This window comes from Pocillopora damicornis, chromosome 5, assembly GCF_964200805.1.
Source record: "Pocillopora damicornis chromosome 5, jaPocDami1.2, whole genome shotgun sequence".
In the NCBI taxonomy this organism is placed as follows: Eukaryota; Metazoa; Cnidaria; class Anthozoa; order Scleractinia; family Pocilloporidae; genus Pocillopora; species Pocillopora damicornis.
This window is the reverse complement of record NC_142674.1, coordinates 16,876,135-16,896,245: the sequence shown is the minus strand read 5'-3', so window position 1 is coordinate 16,896,245 and position 20,111 is coordinate 16,876,135. Positions and strand designations below refer to the sequence as shown.

General features: G+C 37.7%; 1 pseudogene; it reads left to right on the top strand.

Moving 5' to 3' along the window:
• The window catches only part of LOC149045662 (DDB1- and CUL4-associated factor 1-like), a 413,926-nt pseudogene that overhangs the window by 76,924 nt on the left and 316,891 nt on the right, over positions 1–20,111 (top strand).

Here is a 20,111-nt window from a genome sequence, read left to right as displayed (position 1 = left end):
GAAGATTCATAGTGATCACCACTGGGAGTGAAAGGCTAACCAATCACACTTCCCCTGAGAACAATTTTGAAAAGGAATAATAATTATGAAAAGATAAGAAAAACAATATCTCTTGGCAATAGATTTAATCTAAACGCCCACCGGGTGACGCATGTCGATTTTTTTATGGTTTACGGAACATCTTGCAAAGATATAAAACACTCAGTTGACGAAACAATGGATTAGTAGAAAGGCTCGAACATATGGAATAATGTAAAAGATAACTTTAGGGAAAAAATAACGCAAGTCAAATGACATCGATGAAGTAATGCAAATTGAAGAAAGAAACTTCACCGAAGTCTGTTTTTCATTTTTCGTTCTCCCCCTTCTCCCGGGGTCTTCCGAAGAAGGAAAGGCTCCTAAACAATGCACTCTGTCTCCGGATCTCTAACATGATTGGCTGACTCAAAAGAATGATAATGTCATGATTCTAATCTTTGATCAACAGGAAGAATATGATACTAATTTGCCGATCAGCAACGCTATTCGAAAACATTAAAGCTATACGAAATTCACCCATCTATAGATTATCATTAATCATTTTATTAGTATGGTTATAGGTATTTTTATTATTTACATGTATCATCACCTTCGTTATTGCAATTGTTATTGCCATTCTCGTCATTTCTATCCCAACAGAACAGTGTTTACCCATCTGATAACTATCTATGTTTTTACGGACAGTTTCTCCTCAGAATTATTCAGCGTCAAAGGTGTTTGCTGATTTGAAACGCCTTGAACGTTTCATGCCTAGCAGTCTTATAAAAAAATTTCATAATAAACATAAGATGCCTCAATTACTCTCGATCTGAATTTTCGAACGTGTTGAATTGAGTATCATTACGGAACCAAGTGATAATAAATTTCTAATGATAGGGGCCCGTTTATCCAGAAGTCAATTGAATTCTCCAGATGGTTGCAAGCTCCTAATTTTCTTGCCCTCTTACTGGCTCGATTCAAGGTGAGGTCGTCAACATTTAAAGAGAATGATTTTTGGATTCAGAAATGCATCTTTATGCAAAGTTAACGGCACCTTCTTCCTTTTTTCGGTTTTTGTCATCGCGAAAGGAATATTTATATTTAGCGACTTTCCACTTCGTTCGGCAAGAATCTATTGTTATGAGTAATTGTTATTGTAAATATAAGCTTCTAGAAATCCCCGGACTGCTTATTCATGCCGGACATCAAGTGACGCAGTTATTACGTAATACTACTAAAATAATTCTTTTGTAAGCTTTTGGTATGTTCCAGAACACTTTGTGAATGTATATAAGGAATCATTTATGTAGTAAAATGTAAAATGTTATTCACCAGCCTAGGGTCGGTCCGTATTGGGAAAAACTGTGCCCTCTTTATTGAGTACTCAAGACCGTACCGAGGGCACAGTTTTTCCCAATACGGACCTTCCTACGGGCGAATAACATATATACATGTATACGTAGAATTGTTTCGTTCAGGGTTCCCTATGCATGCATATGTATGTGTGATGTATTTACAACAATTTTTCGAGTGAATTCATAATGCATTCATGTACGCACTTACGAAGAGTTACAATTTTATAAACAAGCAGTTAGGGAGAAATAAGAGAGACGGTAAGTTTTGAACTCGGTTAAGAAATGAAGATGATTTTAGTATTGTGACGAGCGTGGGACAAAGAAAACTTCTGAGTCCTCATGAGGAATCGAACCTCAGACCTTCGGATTCCGCTCTCCGATGCTCTACCACTGAGTCACAGAGACTCCATGGTGAGCGAAGTCTCTTACGAAGTAAGTTTTGATTTTGGTCTTGTGACGAGCGTGGGACAAGGAAAACTTCTGAGTCCCCATGAGGAATCGAACCTCAGACCTTCGGATTCTGCTCTCCGATGCTCTACCACTGAGCCACAGAGACTCCATGGTGAGTGAAGTCTCTTACGAAGTTCATATGATACGCGTCCTGCATACTGTGAGGATTAGCAATGTCGATAGGGTAATGTTTGTGGATAGAACTTCGTAATAGACCTCGCTCATCGAGGTGTGCGCCAGGAAACACCGGCAGATGACAATGAAGTGCGCATACTCGAGTGTCGAGCTTCAGTGTAGCGTACCGCGGGCACACGACTAGGCATTGCACGAGGGCTTCACGTGGGCTGATAGATGTGAAGCCCCATAAGCAAATAATTTGCAACCCGCGTTTTGAGCGCGAAATCAAACTGGTGAGGTTGAAGCTGAACAGTAATTCTCAGTATTTTGCATTTTCTGATCAACTCGCAAAGCAACAATACCGGCAGAGCTAAAGCTTTGTCAACGAGAGGAAATTGTTATGATTCAAGTTTGTGAAGAGAGGGTTTAGAGCGAAAATAGGACGAAAAGAAAGAGACTGAGCGACCAAAAAAAAAAAAACAAGAAGTAATTAGGTAAAGTAAGTCGAGAAAAACGCGCAAGAAAGTTAGAAAGGACACCAAAATATGCAGAATACGGTGAAAGGAATGCGAAAGAGAACAAGAAAAGACATAATTAAAAAGGCGAATATTTAGCGAAGAGTAACGCGAGAAGGAAATACATCTAGGAGTCCAATACCTTCAACTTTCCCTCGAAATGACTGAACATCCGAGCCATTTCCTCTTTGGTGCTGGCTATTTCCTCTAAGCATCTTTTGAGTGTGTGAACCAAATCAATGAGTTGTCTCTTTGAACAATAAGTAACAGCAGACTGCTGTTGGATATCATCGTTTAGTACATTCCACAGTGGACTGTCGATGCTTAACGCGTCTTCAACCGCAATTGTGAGGGGTATTTACAACCCACCGTGTCAAAGTTTTGTCCTGTGTACTCCTTGACCAGCCGTTTAATGGCTCCTGTTGCCTTCGTAACTTGGGCACAAAGCCGTTTTGCAATGGCATGTCCATCTAAAGAATTAACACAGCATGAGTCAAAATGATACCGGAGAAAGCCTACACTACAATCATTTCATTACGATATGTTGGTTAGCTCTAATCGGGCGTCTTATCGACGACTGTTAGCACTGGAACATATCAATGCAATGCCTGCATATTTCTTCATTACCTGTGAGAGAAGCCACCTTTCTGAGCACTTGACATGCATGGGTAATAGCAAGTCTTCTCGACGCTTGTCTTGCAAATCGCGGAGGTATGCAATATACATGCTGTTGTCAGGAGACCATCGGGGTTGGCCGCCCTCAAGGTTCTTTAGCTGTTGATCCAACCTATAACCAGCAGAAAGGAAAACAGTGGAGAAAGCAAAAATTTGGTTGGAATTTGGTTTTGCATTGATTTGCAGTGCAATTGGCAAACAAAATTTGCCCTGAGAACCAAGTAAAATACCAATAACGACTTCCACGTTAAACGGCATGGAATTGTCCATAATTCTGATTGCTCGATTGCGTGATTGTCTGTTTACTTGTATGATTAACTACTTGTAGATTTTGTGGCTGGTAATGAGCATTTTTCTTTGTTTTGGCGGACCTCATTTGAAAACCGTTTTAACATCCTACGTAAAGATCATTTAGTTCCCAGACCAGGGGAGTAAATATAGCAGAATCCAAAACATGGTTTCATACTTGTCAAGCTGATCGTCAATATTTTCAGATGCCGGGGAACATTTTTTTGCAAGTTTGTTCTGTTAATGAACAGTTTGAAAAATTCAGAAGAAAAGTATCAGAGAAAGTTAGGACAAATGACAGAAAATGATGGACCAAAAAGTAACACATTTCCTGTAAAATTCAGAAACGACAATTAGGGTAAACATTGTATGAAAAACAGATCTCCATGCTACTCCATACCTTACACAGCAAACTTGTCCGGGTAATCATCTGGTGATGAGCCTTCAAAGAAGAAAATGTGAATTCATAAAGGAACTTGCAACTGTTTAAGTAACTTGCGTGTACCTTTCTGAACTTCGGTTGTGGTACTCTAATTTCCTCTTAAGCACTTCAAAAAATTTATCAAACTAGAATCAAAAATTAAGGAGGGCAAAATAAAATGGAAGTCATTCATTTGTCATGATTATTTTTGGTCGTTAAAGGTGAACCATTCCAAAGAAGATCACAGCCGACCGAGTTGCAGGATAAAAAAGACTGGTTAGAGGTCAATAACAACTAGGCATTCCTCGCGAAATTTGATAATAGCCTGGGACTTAGCGCGTGTTGTGTTGGAACTCGCTATGTTACTAATCGTCGTAAATATAGTTTACATACGGGAATTACATCTGACCTTGATACAGTCAACAAAATCACTTGCAGTAATATCAGAGTAATTATGCCGAGAAAAGCGAGATCACTTTCGAAGAGAAAGACCATGTAATCCTGTATCATTATATCTTTCGGATCAAAAATGGCGGGCTTTTCAATCTTCGAAACTCTACACGTTGTGGATTCGTTGTGGTAAACTGTCTATTTGTTTTGGCCATGGCTGCATAGCACCTCTGAACTCAGTAATCTTTTGGATACTTGGCGAAAGGAAGATCAGGATAATGTATCACCCGTTAAAACACTATAAAGGTTGGTGAAGTGTAATAGTAGTAGTATTTTTGGTAAAATTTCCGCACAGCCCCCTACTATCGTAAAACAAAGCTGTTTCCCCAATGGCAATGTGTTGTTTTTGTCATTGTTTTCTCTATCCAAGAACTGAATGCATAATGTAGGATGGGGCTGTGCGGAAATTTTACCCTGCTTGTGTTAAAACTGTTGTTGGATTGGCATGTGGCTGTAATTACACACCAAACAAAATTTCCTTTTCCCCTCTCAGAACGAATGCATACCGGTAGCATGGAAAGGCTCTGTTCAGAAATGATGAATTTATGGACAAACTACTGAACTCCTACATCATGAGCTCTGTGGAACAGTTTGATCTGAACTGCACTGCAGCCAGAGTGTTGTTAAATGCCATGCCTGGGCTGGAAAGTGCTGCAGTTTTTCAGGATATGGTAAGTTTAGCAAGGTATTCTAAATCCTTCAACTCCCAAGATCTGATTTAATATTATTCTCTCCTCTAGCTGCTACACATTTCCTTGTAAATTAGTTATGAGAATTTGGTGTTTCACACTTTTCACACTTTTATTTTTTTATTTTCTTACTTATCTACAAGATATTAGATCAAGATGATAACTTCTTCCTGATAAGTCTGACTATTCTCATTACCTTTTTGCTGGATAATGTATGAATATTATAGGGAGAAATTACATGTTAATCACTTCTGGGAGTTAAAGTGTTAATAATCTTAAGATGTGACATTTTTTTGTGAGCTTGAGTTTCATGTTAAAGTCCAGAAATTGTGTCTAGTTTCTGTGGCATGGCACTTCCTTTTTTAGAAAAGAATAAATACTTAATATTAACTCGCACAATTTCTATTTCATCAAGTTATGGATTAAAAAAAAAAGAATTTCTTTTAGTTATGAGTTTATGAAAAATTTATGAAAAAGAAAAAGAAAAAAAAAGAGATTTTATTTGTTGCTCTCAGTCACCTCACTTCAGTGGAAAAAACTTTTAAAAAAACGCAAACTTTTCAGATTCACTTTCATTTTTCCTTAATTAATAAATACACATTTCTTTAATAGAGTAAGAGAAATGGTAACTTTTGAGCTTGGTAAAGAAATAGAGAAAGATGTTTTTTGTCTTGTCACAACAAAGAAAAAATTCTGATCTGAGTCCCCACGTTGAATCAAACCTTAGATCTTGGGATTCTGGGGTCTGATGCTCTATCAGTGAGCCACAGAGACTCTATGGTGAGTGAGGTTTATTACAAAGTTCAGTGACACTTGTCCTGCATACTGCTAGGATCAGCAATGTTGTTAACATCATGTTTGTAAACAGAATATGACTCAGAATTTTTTCTTTGTCCTACACACGTGACAAGATGAAAAACATCTTTCTTTATTTCTTTACTGAGTTCAAAACCTACCATCTCTCGTTCTATTTATAAACATGATGCTATGCAGGACACTATGCAAGATGCATGTCATATGAACTTTATAATAGACCTCACTCACTGTGGAGTCTCTCTGGCTCAGTGGTAGAGCATTGGAGTGCGGAATCTGAAGGTCTGAGGTTCAATTCCTCATGGGGACTCAGAATTCTTTCCTTGTCCCACACTTGTGATGAGACAGTAAACATCTTTCTCTACATATTTCCTATCAACAAATTTGATGTCAATCATGTATATGTAGGAAGCAATGCTTAATCAATTATGCAAGTGGGCCAGAGAAGCCTTGGCACCCCTAAGATCATATGCTACAGGTATTTATATCATAGTTTACTAGTCTTACTTTACACAGTACTTCAGGCTTTGAACATTTTGGTCACCATACCTGAAAAAGAGAAAAAAAAATTTAGTTGACAAAATATTTAGCATCAAGTGGCCTCCTGGGGAAAATTAGATTTATCTAATTCTTATACAGCTTCAGCTTCTGAATTAACTCAATTTTGTGTACATGTTTATTAACTGGGTGTAAGTAGAATGTTTTTTTAGTTAGGTGATCCAAGGTAGTGCACAAGGTTAAGATATAGATAGTCATGGTTTCATTGAGGATTCTAATATTCCTTTTTGTTCATTTTTAATATGTATTGCTACAGTTGCATATTTAATTTGTTTTTAATTTCAAGTATCAAATAATAGAAACTTTGATAATTATTTTATTTACAGGTCTTTTAGCATTTGCCATGGAGAGTCAGGATATTGCTGCAGAATTCAGAGAAGAAAACTCTACCTTGGTAAGTCAGTATAGCAACTTAAAAGAGTGACCAGCATCTAATTTCTCCTTACAATATCTCCCCTGAATCAAAAATAAAGGCTATGAGAACAAAGGAAATGATCACCAAATAAAGAAGCTTTTGACATCTTGTTAAATAAATTCTCCAAGTCAACAACTAAAGAAATGTATATAGAACAGTATGGAGAATATGCATAATGATGTTAGGGTGAAAAGGGGTTTTTAAAATATTGCATCTTAGCTTTGTGTTTAACAGCATTTGTTTTCCAAAAGTCAGAGTGTATAGTTGGGTTTACACTTCTCAGGAATTGTCTTTTGTCACTCATGGCATTTTTTGTTTGGAACACCTTTTTTAAACTATACGCTGAGGATTAAACGTTGAATTTCACATGTTTAGGTTCCCTGTATGCTGTGGCAGCTGCAAATTTTAAACGACTTGCCAGACCTTACACAGTCCCTTGTGACAGACCTGTTAAACAGGATTATCCTGAAGGCAAAGACAAACAGGAACAAGAGCAAAAACAGTAACATTGTGAGTAACAGGGAATGGAAAATTTTGATCTGGAATAAAATGATCAGTTAAACAATTGTTATCAAGAACAAAAATATTTAATGATCATCTGTGAAAGTTTGGCACCAAAAACTCTGTTTTAAGCCAGTTTATTCCAAATGGAAGTAATGGAAGTAATGGGATTACAAGAGGGAAATTCTCTGGCAGGTGCCTGGCTAGCTTACCAAGGCAGCCACCTTCTTAAAATCTTATTGAAAGCACTGCAAGGATAATGTAATGAATAAGTTCCACAAAAGTGAGATCTTTTGGATGAGGTCCTTGAAGCTTTTAATGGAATGGAATAAACACTAGATACCAGTAAGTGCAAATAGGGTCTTTTAGAGGTCAAGTTTATTATTTTTTTTTTTTTGCCTCAAAATTCCACTTGTGAAAAATGTTGGAAAGCTGCGCTTTATGTTTTTTTTGACCCTTTGACTCCCAAAATCAGAATGTTAATTCTCCCCTATATTTGCTACATCTTTCCATGTAAATTAGTTATGAGAATTTGGTATTTAGATCAAGATAACAACCTCTGCTTGATAAGTTTGTGTGTTCTCATTAGCTGTTAAGTGAATTACGTATGTACATTATAGAGAGAAGTTACATGTTGATCACTTCTGGGAGTTTAAGGGAAACAAGGGATTTGGTATATCTAGGTGGTCACAATAACATGGATTGAGAAGTGTCCTTCCTCAAGCACTTCAGTATTTTTGTTCATATTATCATTTGTTTCTCTTCTTTTATGTCGGGGGGGGGGGAGGGGTGAGGAGGGGGGGTGCCAGGAAGGAAGTACTCCAAGTAGATTTGCCCTGCGCAAGCCAGCTCAGTTTCCTTAATATTAATAGATATTTTCTTTTTGTTTCAGGTAAAGGTTGTCTACAAGCAGAACATCCATTGTTAATTAAAACAAGCAAGGGTTTCCGTTCCACTGGAAATGTAATTTGTGCACCTAAGGGAGTGTACCACATGGTCCCTATGTCCTTTTCCCTCTCCCCCCTGACTCTTGGCATGCAGCAGAGACTAATTCTGCAGTATCTGACTCCCTTGGGAGAATATCAGGAGGTATGTGCTGTAATTAGGCACTTGAGCATTTGATGTAATGTGAAGAACAGTAAGACTCTCTCCACTGAAGTTTGTGGGAAGCTTGTGAGAAACGTGTACTCAATCTGAAAGGATAATTTAGAAACTTAACAAGTTTGAGCGAGGACCGACTATTAAACAGTAGCCTCTGTTTAGTGTAAAAATATGCTCGTACTTTTTTTTGGTGGACATTTATTTTGTCTAGAGAGGCCAAGAATTTTCGGAGAGTAAAGCTTGAGGAAAACTGTGTGCTTTTAGGAACGGATCATGTTTAAAGACAAAATATACGTGTATATATTATAGCCAAATTGAGGACGTATTCTTTTGCTTTTTATCCCTTAAATATTTTTTTGCAGTGCAGAACAATCAGCTTAGCGTTGAAAACGGATGTTGAATTTTCGAAGAGACTTCACAAACAAACAAATTTGTCTCTCCTTCGTAATCAACTTGGATCGACTTCTAAAGAAAAAAAAAGAGCAGAGCGATATGACCTTGTGAAATCAAACCAAAGAATCAGAAGCAAAATACTGATGCCACTTATGACTCCTTCGCTAATGATATGTGAAAAATGAATTGCTGGAGTTGTGAGCCGTCGGTTAGCTCAGCTAAGAACTGGCATTGCCTATGATTCCGACAATCTAGTTTTCACTGAATCATAAGCGTTGGAGTTATTACCGGAAACGGAAGAAAAGATATTGTTCGGAATATTCCGGCTCCAATTTCGTCAAGCTTTGGGCTCCACTTGCGACTCCGACTCTCGATTTTCTCTGGTTCGCCGGCATTCCTACGACTAATGAACAATTCAACTCCAACTCTGTCTTTTGTGTAAATGAACCTTTAGACACTCGACCACATTCATCCCTCTTGAAAAACACTACTTTAACTCTTCAACTCCCAGATCAAATTTGTAATTCTCCTTACTGTCAACCATAGAATTCTTTTAATGTTAGTTCGGATAATTTAGTATTGGATCAGCTAATCCTGCCCGAATTGATAATTAATAATGACGTGCCGGCAAATTGGCTCTCGCTAATGAGTTCCGAATTTAGGGAACACACTCGCGGCAAAGTAATTAATTTTTCTGTTACGAATAATAGGGAACTGGCATACGGTAGCCAGTTTACTTTATCAACTCAGTTGATAACATTAAATTAAATTTGAATCTCTTTCTTTAGTGCTGGAAGTTCAGAGGAGTGAGAATTGCAGTAAAGAAGACAATCAGAGCATTTTGTTGTTGTTTATCGCTCAAGGATGCCTTTATTTTATGAGAATTGACCTCAATGTTCTTAAACATCAGTATATTATGCAATTTTTTTTTATCTAAAAAGCACTTGCTCATCATAAAGGAACCACAAATATGTTACCTTAAAAACAAAAGAAGCATAACAAAGAAGGACAAAGACACACATGGGTCAAGAACTGGAAAGAAAAACTGACTTGTTGAGGAAGCTCTACATAGTATCGGTGAAAAATAACTCGCAGATTCTACGTCATTTAGTTTGTTAAATAAATGTAGCACCCGCTCACTAAACATGATGAAAATTCGAAGAATTTGAATAAAACACGAAAGAGTTAAAAAGAAGTCTAATTATAGCTGTGACATTTGTCATCGTAAAATCAGACAACAGGAGGAATTTTTTATCCAATAGAAACTGTTAGAATTCTCAACAAAACAATAATACTCTTATAGCGAAGACGGATCGCCCAATAAACGTTCATTTGCGGCCAAACGAGGGAAAGACAGAGCCACAAGTGTGAACGTGAGCGCCAATGGCGACCCTCACAAGCCAGTTATCTTCACAATTACCAATTGGAGTAGTAGCATTTCTCCTCGCTTTCAACATTGTCCTCTCCTTCACTGCATCTCTTGGTAATGCTCTGCTTCTATTAGCATTTTATAAAGTGTCCTCTTTGCATCCCGCTGCAAAGGTCTTGTTTGAATGTCTAGCCACTACCGATATTTGTGTGGATCAATTTTCACAACCTCTGTTCGTAACTTTTTTATTTCTTTACATTGATCTTGGTAACACCGACATAGATATTTTGTATTACGTCGAAGAGGTTGTTTGTATATCCAACTATGTTTTGTTTGGAGTGCTGTACTGATATCAACAGCCATCAGTGTTGACAGACTTCTTGTTCTGTTATTGAGGCTGAGATACAGACAAGTTGTGACACTAAAGCGAACTCAAGCTGTTATACTTTTATAACACTAGTGGTGGATATTTACCAAGCTGCCAAGCGGAGATGTTAATATCTACCCCTAGCCACCGGCACTTAGATGAATATTTGTTTTTGTATATAATTTAATACTGTGAGATAAAATAATACAAAAACATGATTTTGAATAATATATTCCTGTAATAATCACAACATTTTCGGGCGCAAATCCCCTGGAAGTGAATGGAGAAGGATGTGCGGAGTAACGTTTTAATTACTACTTTTGGGTTCCTTATATCTACATACGGATCGAAATATGTCAAATTTTCGGAAGATTCAAACAAAAAAAAAATTTAATTTAATTTCGTGTGCAGAAATTTCAAAATCCTATCTAAATGATAAATACTTCCTTATAAGAATATCAAACAGTAAATAAATACTGAAAAAAAGGCAAAAACCAAAATTTTTGAGATCGACAGAGTCACCACCGATATTTTGATCGACGATCGTGGTTTTATTTCACTTTCATTTAAAGGACACTCCCTGTCTCAGAAAAGAATTGTTGTCTTAGCCCGGCCTTGAACTGGGAGAGAAATCTGAAGTTTAGTATCATCCAATAATATTCAGTAAAACAAGATTGAAGGGCATATGAAAAGTCATTTACATAAATTCTGAACAAAACAAGTCATGGAATAACCGCTTGTGGCACTCTGGATTCAAAGACCAGAGAGTCAGGGACTCAGAATTTATGAGCGCTACTTGTTTTCTAGCTGATGGATTAATGATGAACTAAGCCACGCCGAAATGCCCTCGTTTATTTTGTCAAAGGACTTGCTCATGTCAAGAAACACGACGATGGACAGTAAGAAAATAACCTTGCCTATTTCTCTAAAAATCATAGCACAGTACTTCTCAAGATGAAAGTTGAAGTAATGGGTTAGGCAATGTCAGCGTTATATGTAAGTGCTCGTGAAAAAAACAACTGAAAATGACTGAATGAGAGTCCATTATTATATTAGCTCGTCTGTGTTTCTCGAAAACACCATCTATTGCTTGACTAAACTCGACATATTTGCTGACATAGTGCAGCAGGAAGGCACGATTAGTGTCAACAATATTCAAACACAATATGCCGAGACGCCAAATGCCTGAAACTGTGGAGATAAAGAGTAAGAAATCATGCTTCCTTGGCACCTGGAATATCTGCCTTAGGCCAACTTCTGCACTAAGAATCATCACAATGGGGTCATTTATGTTTCAAACTATTAAAACACTTTTCTCAGACAATGATTAGAAGCAGTGATGTGAAATAACAACATTCAAGACTAATCAGCTTAATACCGCCTATCTAATCAACAAATTGGAATAGAGAACTCGATTGAAAAGGCCGGTGAGTCAGTAGCTGTCTACAAAGAGGAGAAAATGTATTGGGTTAATAATTTTTTGAGGATATGCTACTCCTGGTTGCTAAGCGAGCGTAAGCTGGGAATAGAAAAATATATACACTTATCAGAACTAACGCAGCGCTACTGGATCTTCGTCAATCTTACTCTTTGAAGGAGGCCAGATGTCATTTTAGTTTATGGTATCCTTCAAATCTACAGTTAGATCCAGACCAGCAATTTTGCTGCAATGAATGGAGTAAACAAAACGAGTTTAGCTTAAATAAGTTTATTGAAGCATTTAGGGAGTGCTTTACAACAAGTAAATTATTCTTAATTACATTAGGAAATATTACTTATACTAGGAACAACACTCACAAACTTAGGCAGTATTTCTGGCTTGATCAGTTATAAAAATTATCTTAACAGCAATTCCTTTTTTTTTTTTCTTTTTTTTTGTCTCTATCAGCCTACAGTCAATAACATCAACAAAGCACTGACAAGTGCACCAAGTGAATAAACGGTAAACTAAGAAATGCAAAAGTGAAGTAAATAAGCAATTTTTTTCTTTGAAGGAAATTCCACTTAACCTCCATTTATAAACTATGAAAATGGTTATCATCACTACCAAAGCATTACTAAAGTAAAAGTACGAAAAAACCTACGTCTTAAAATCAAAAACTATGAAATATTGAGGCTGAAATTCTCGAAATATAAACTACAAATTACCACAGAGTGTTATAAGACTACAGCCTTAGAGGTTCAGCAATTCTGCTATTAAGCCTCAGTCCTGCACAAGAGGAGTTGCTTCAGATGACTCCTCGTCTTCGTCACATCCAGTTTCGTCTATATCCGCAGCAGTAAGTTGATTACCATCATACTCTTGTACGCCAGCGTCTCCGTCAAAAAGGTCTACAGCATCACTTTGGTCGTCCATATAGTTTCCAAGATCGTCTTGTTCATCCTTCGTGTACTGTAGTTGGCAAGTCTTAGGTTATTCTTCTACTGCCTCCTTTTCAGATTGAACTGCTACAGCACCTTCATAACCAACGGTATTTTCAGGTCCACTTGTTACACCATCTTCGTCATTAGTTTGATTTTCTGGAGGGAAGACGAAATCACTGAGGCCTTCTTTTTCGATCAGAGGATTGTATTCTAAAGAATCAAGATCTTCCTCTTCGATCACACAAGGGAATGGTGAGGCATCGGCTTTGTTCGCCTCATTTGCGGAGCGTGCGAAAGAGGTAGGATCTTCTTTTTCAGTTACAGAAAAATATTCTGCGGCTTCCAAATCTTCTTCCCCAAGTACAGGGGAGCATGCTGAGTTATTGGAATCTTCTTCCTCAACCACAAGGAGGCATGCTAAAGAATCAGAATTTTCTTCGTCAGTCACAAGGGGACATGCTGGAGCAGCTAGACCGTCTTCGTCCATCACCAGGGAGGATGGTAAAGGATCAATTTTTTCTTCCTCAATCGCAAGAGGGCACTCGGAGTCATCAACATCTTCTTCCTCGTTCTCGCTAAGGTATGGTAAAGTATCACTCTCCAAAGGGTACGCTTGGGCATCCATATCTTTCTTATCACTCTCAAAAGGGTATGCTGCGCAACCTTCTTCTTCTACTTTGATTCCGAGAGGGACAGCTGTAGCACCATCGTCAATTCCAACCATAGAGGGATGTGCGGTAGCACCGTGCTTACCCACTTCACGGGCGAGATTTCCTGCAGCTGCCCCTTTGTCTTGTAAGTTAATAGCGAGGGGGAAAGCTGTAGCATCATCGTCAGTTCTAACCATAGAGGGATGTGCGGTAGCACCGTGCTTACCCACTTCACGGGCGAGATTTCCTGCAGCTGCCCCTTTGTCTTGTAAGTTAATAGCGAGGGGGAAAGCTGTAGCACCATCGTCAATTGCAACCACAAAGGGATGTGCAGTAGCACCGTGCTTACCCACTTCATGGGCGAGATTTGCTGCAGCTGCTCCTTCCTCTGGTACGTTAATAGCGAAAGGGAAAGCTGTAGCACCATCATCAATTGCAACCACAAAGGGATGTGCAGCAGCACCGTGCTTACCCACTTCATGGGAGAGATTTGCTGCAGCTGCCCCTTTCTCTGGTACGTTAATAGCGAAAGGGAAAGCTTGAGCACCATCGTTTATTGCAATCACAAAGGGATGTGCCGTAGCACCGTGTTCACCCACTTCACGGTCGGGATCTGTTGCAGGTGCCCCTTCGTCTCCTACGTTAATTCCAAGAGGGAAAGCTGTAGCATCATCGTCCACTGCAACCAGAAAGGGATGTGCCGTAGCACCGTGTTCACCCACTTCACCGATGGGATTTGCTGCAGCTGCTCCTAGCTCGTCCGGTCCTGCATCTTCTGGGTTTGCAACAGCTCCACGGTCATCGACAAAGTTGTACTTATCCTGATCATACTTGTCATCGTCAAAGATATCTACATATGTCTATGAAAAAGATTAGAAGGTAATCAAGAACTGCAGGAGTTGATAAAACTTGAACGAATGAATTTAAAAAATTCAACAAAGAAATTCCAAAAATGAGTCACTAAAAAGAAAAAAAAGAGCAGATCAGATATCAATCACAAAGACAAGAACCATTAGTACATGCATGAATTGAAAGTCAGGTATGGTCTTCCTTTCTGTCAAAGTTTTCCAAAGGTGTTATTTTAAGATCTGTTCCGTTCTTTCTTGTGTGTAGACAACAGAGGGAAAATAAGGATGATCCAGACTGACATAACGTAACCACACTTGCATATGTTTAAAAGTAACATTGGCTTATGATGAAACTGAATTCACAAATTGTTAGCGGCTGGGTAGTTAATGCGTTTTGACATCACATTGACGTGAAAAGAAATTCGCAATTGACTTGGTAGGATACAAATTTCAATTTCTGAAGTATACACTGAATTAGACGCTGTATGGCAAACCTTTGTTTTAATATATGTATCCATTGTTTGGTAGAGCTTCACAAAGTGTGGCCGGCTGGCGCTTTCGTATTTCCAGCAGTTTAACATCACCGCGTATCTATAGAAAAACACAGGGACATATGATCACAGTAATTCTGCGGTAGGCATTAATATTGCGAGTAGCAAAGTTGAGAAACTACAACTACTTACAAATGCTGAGTTTATCTCATTACTTTGCAGCTCAAACGAATTCTGTGATGAAAAACCCATCGTATTCTTTATTTGACTCAACAACTTTTCATTTTAATTTTTGTAGTGACAAGATAAAATTAATTTCTTAGGAAGGCTACTTATTCAGAGCGAGTGTATCAAAAACACCTGACCACAGCAGCAATCGATGTTGCTTTTGACTTATATAACATTCCACACAGAGGAAGCAACACTTACAAACTGTCGTCGATATGTTCAGGCTTTGGCAGACGATAACCTTCTTCGATTTTTTTCATTGTCGTGGATTGAGACCATCCATCGTAAGGAATGCCTCCTGTGGAAAAATAATGTTTTTTTCTGTTGGCCAAAAAAGCACACTTTTTTTGTTGTAATCACTTTCATTCCTCTCAGCGCGATCGAAATGATTCTTCTGTCAAAACGACAATTTATTGCTGAAATACATTTCGGTTTTACATCAGATGAAAGAGTACTGTAAAAAAAACAAATTTAAGTGTAGCGATGGATTTAAGGTTTTTCAATAATGTACTAAATACTTTCAGTTCTACTTAAACTTAAGCTTTATGTCAAGTTGTTATGCATCGTCATAATTTTATTTATCAGCGCCATTGAGTGTTGCTTCTACTTCTCTATTGTACAATGCTCTTTTGCCCGCTCGGTATCACTCATCAGTTAGTAATTATGCGTGCAATTTCGGCAAGTATATTTCCTGAATTTAAAGTAACAAATAAGTTAAGTACCGACAGTGAAGATTTCATACAAGACAACGCCGTAGGACCACCTGTCAAAGAAATGGAAGGATGACGATATATCTCAACTGGGTTAGAAATATAATAATTACTCAGATACTTGGGATGTTTAAAAACATCCCATCAAGATATAAGCAACCTCCCTAGGAGAAAACGCCATATTTATTTGTTTGATTATCCACTCATCCTTTCATCCGTCTTTTCTTGTCCTAATCAGATTTTGGATATTGGTCGTTAAACTTAATATTCATATAAAGTCTCATACTACAACTGTAACCTCAGCTGTTCCTCAGCTTGACGTTTCCTAATGACTCTCTAATCAATAGAGCACTGAATATTCTAGTTTCCCTCGCTACGTTAAAGTAGAATCGTAAAAAATATTCACTCTAGGAATATATGTAGATAATAACCAATACAGTACGTACACATCGCTTTTGGTTGACAACTGTTCCACATGTCCAAAGAGAATCTCGGGTGCAGTCCATTTGATTGGGATACATCCCTGGATGAGTAACCAAAATATTATAAACATCTGAAATCTAAAGAGGCTTGTATACAGCTCCTAAAATAATTTGTATATCAGATTAAAACCGTGATGTGAGGATTCACGATAAAGTCGATAGCAGTAGACACCTTTGTACAAATTCTATGAAAACAATTCACACACTCCTTTTGCTTTAAATTTTTCTGTTACTTTGCCCTTCGAGTTTGTATCTTTGTTATTCAGAGAACGATATCTCTTCCGGCTTTCTTATTTCCTGTGTTCATTCTTTTTTTTCTGTGAAAGCTTCGATGCGCTTAGAATGGCTTCCCATTAAAGGGAAATATGTTTTGCAGTAAGACTGTACAACTGAAAAGAAAGGTTTGTAAGGACAGTAATATTTTAATTCTTCACATTTTTATCTTACATACCAGCAGCCCCAAAACCAATTGACTAAATGATGAAAAAATCCTGAAAATTACCTTCTTGGCATTTCCTGGGCCGTATTTGAAATCCTGATAAGAGAGCCCAAAGTCAGTCAACTTGCAGACACGATGCTCATCAAGAAGGATGTTACGAGCTGCAAGATCGCGATGAATTATCTGAAATCGAAAACAAATATTATATGATCTGCTAAAAGGGACTTTTATAAACTACATAAAATAAAAAAGTAAAATATAGGTAGAAAGTTTAACATCATGCTAATGTCCGACCATTTCTCTGTGAAATAGTGACTCTAATGTGCTGGATATTTTTAGCCGTATGGAGTATTAGTTTGACGATTTGCAAGTCATGCCATTTTATCATATGCAGGACCACATGATGACCAGAAAGAGTTTGAGCACTTACCCCTCTGGACGCGAGGAAAGTCATACCATGTGCGATCTGTTTAGCAAACAGCACCATGTCATATGTTGTCAAGTGGTCGACAATTCCGACTCCATGATGATATTGGTCGAAAACCCCCCTGGATTTTCTGAGATAACCCAGCAAGTCACCTCGCCACAGGTACTCCATGATAAGTATTGGCTGAGCTAAAAGGGAAAAACAAGAAAATTATTTTACGGCAAGCAGTGCAGAAGTTCCAAAACGTGTTTGAATTGTACATGCTTTATCTAGTCATACCTCAAGTTATATCTGTAATGAATCAAAGTAGAGACAGGGAGGGAAAGTGAAAGAAGAAAACACACAGATAGAAAATAGACGGACAAATACGGCCGATATAAATCTACAGATGACAGACAGACAGAAAAAATAGAGATGGCAGATAAATAGACAAAGACTTGCCATCATAAGTTGAGGTTTTTATCACAATTAGCATGTAGATTTTAGAGCTAACATCTTCCAAGTAAAATGCCTCTCATACAATGCGAAGTAAATTCATTTAAAACAGTCAAAAAATTGAAAATGACCATTGCATTAGTACACCATCTTAGCAAGGACTAAGAATACTGATAGAAGTAATTGTACCAGTGGTTGAACTCAGAGATGTCTCAATCGTTGCTGTGAATTAGTTGATTATAGTCATAACAATAGCTGATTACCTCCAACTGTGACACAACCAATGAACTTAACAACATTTTCATGGCCCTCCCTTCCAAAGAGTTTTAATAACTCGATCTCTCTCAGCAGGGCCTTCCTTCCTTTCTCTCCGGAGATTGCTAGGAAACCACACAATAATTAGATAAACAAACAAACTTTGCATGTCAAGAGAGACACAATTAATTATGTGGTAAACATCCACATCTGGAATTGTTGTATGCTTGGTGTTATCTTACCAGCGCAAATTATAAGGCATTTGGTCTACATAAAAAAAATTAATTTACTAGACTCCATATAATCCATACTTGCCACAAAAATGTCAGTTAGCCGTATTGTTCAATTTATTGAACATGAAATTTCCAAAATAGATTCATCCTCCTTGAAAAAAATATTTGCTAAGAAAACGCTGCGCATCTCGAGCATTGTTGTTAACTAGGCAAGCCCATTGAACCGTGCAATTGTTTACAGATAACTTACAAAAGTAGAGACGCAATTAAGCCTGGAAATTCCATTTGTTATAATACCTAACAGTCAGTCGAATATATATTTGGGACATTTTTTTTTTAAATACATGTTCTGTTTGCGCCTTTTTGTTTCCTGCAGGTCATAAATTAGATAATCCTTGCTTTTATCTTACTAAAAGCTACAATAATTCGTAAGCATTCCCAGAGTTATTATAAATTCATTTGACTCTCTAAGTTTGTTACAGTCGAACCTGTATTTAGCGGTCACGCGCGGGGATGGTTGACCGTTTAATATAGGTTCCACGGAATAGGGCTACTATTGATAAAAGTTTAAAAAATGCCACTCTATGCCATCACGGACCACTTAACATACACAACCTCGCTCAAAAATATTCCTAACATTGATTTCGGGAGATAAACATGGATTAAATTTTACTTGAAAGATTATTCTTAATTTTATTTGAGTACTTCCGCTTTAGTGACCGTTCGATAAAGGTGGGGAACATTACAAATAGGCTGTTGGGACTTAGTAAAAGGTGACCACAACCGCTTGATATAAAAAGTACTATAAGTAAAGGAGGAAAGTTTCGGGACTTTCAAAACTGACCGCTTAATACAGGTTCTACTGCATTGTGATTTTCAGCTTGTCCAGCGCAAGAAGATCATACTACCACCACTAGACTGGCAAATGGCTCCGAGTTTTTTCCGCTAGACTCACCCTCTCAAGGTTTCTTTGAGGTGTCATGACATTATTTCCCACTAAAAGTTTCTAAGCGGGCTACTTTGCAAAATATACGACAGAGTGACATTTTTAGTATTGCAGTATTTTCCGCTTTTATACACTTGAATGCAATTTAATCGATAAATTTTCATTTTTTCTCCACAGCTTCTTATACTCCAAATGATATTCGTGTTCTGTTCTATTTTAATAGCGTTGTATGACAAAAGATTAACAACTGGTCCCCCCGGGAACCATCCATAAATCATTTGAACAGCGCATAGTTTTTAAGCTATCCATGTTATGTATTAGGTAGGTTAATAAAGCATGTTCTAAGAGAAATGCTCTTTATTGAGATAAATTACTCAAAAAATTAATAAAGGATAGTTCAATCAAGCTTTGTATGAAAGAAAGACCTGAAAAAGTACTTACGTAGGTAGCATTTCGCAGCAACTGTGCGATTTCCAGGTCTGCCACGGGAACGACCCAGTAGCGCTCGCCACACTGAACCGAATGCCCCTTTGCCAATATGCTCGCGAAGGATCAGGCGGTCAACTGCAATCTCCCATCCGTCTGTGTTTGCGTTCAGCTGATCCATCTCAACTTCATCTTCCCCTTCACTGAATAATTGCAGATGAAAAAGAGACTTTAACTATCTGTGTTACCTATCTACCTTTTCCTTCTTTGAATCTGGTTTAACATAACGTGGTAAAGATATCCTCTATATCTTCGATTTAAATTTTTTCTTTTCATTTCATTTCCGGGTGCTTCAGAAAATTATCACTTGCCAATGAAAAATTATTGAAATAGGTGAAGTTTGGATGCTAATTTGCTAAACCCGTTTTTTCGACGCATCGACCCAGAGAGGAGATTTTATAAAAAAAAAATTGAATAAAGATAGAAGATAACCTCAAAATAACCTAACCTGACTGTGTTTTTCGGCATTTTACATCATATAAATATCGTACCTCCTGCGCGAGAAATAAAATACTAACCAAACCATCCGAAGTATAGTCTACAATCGGTATATCGAGTGGTATTTTAAATCGGTCTACAAGACTCCGAGTGTATTTCAACTGTAATTTCTGTAACAAAGAGT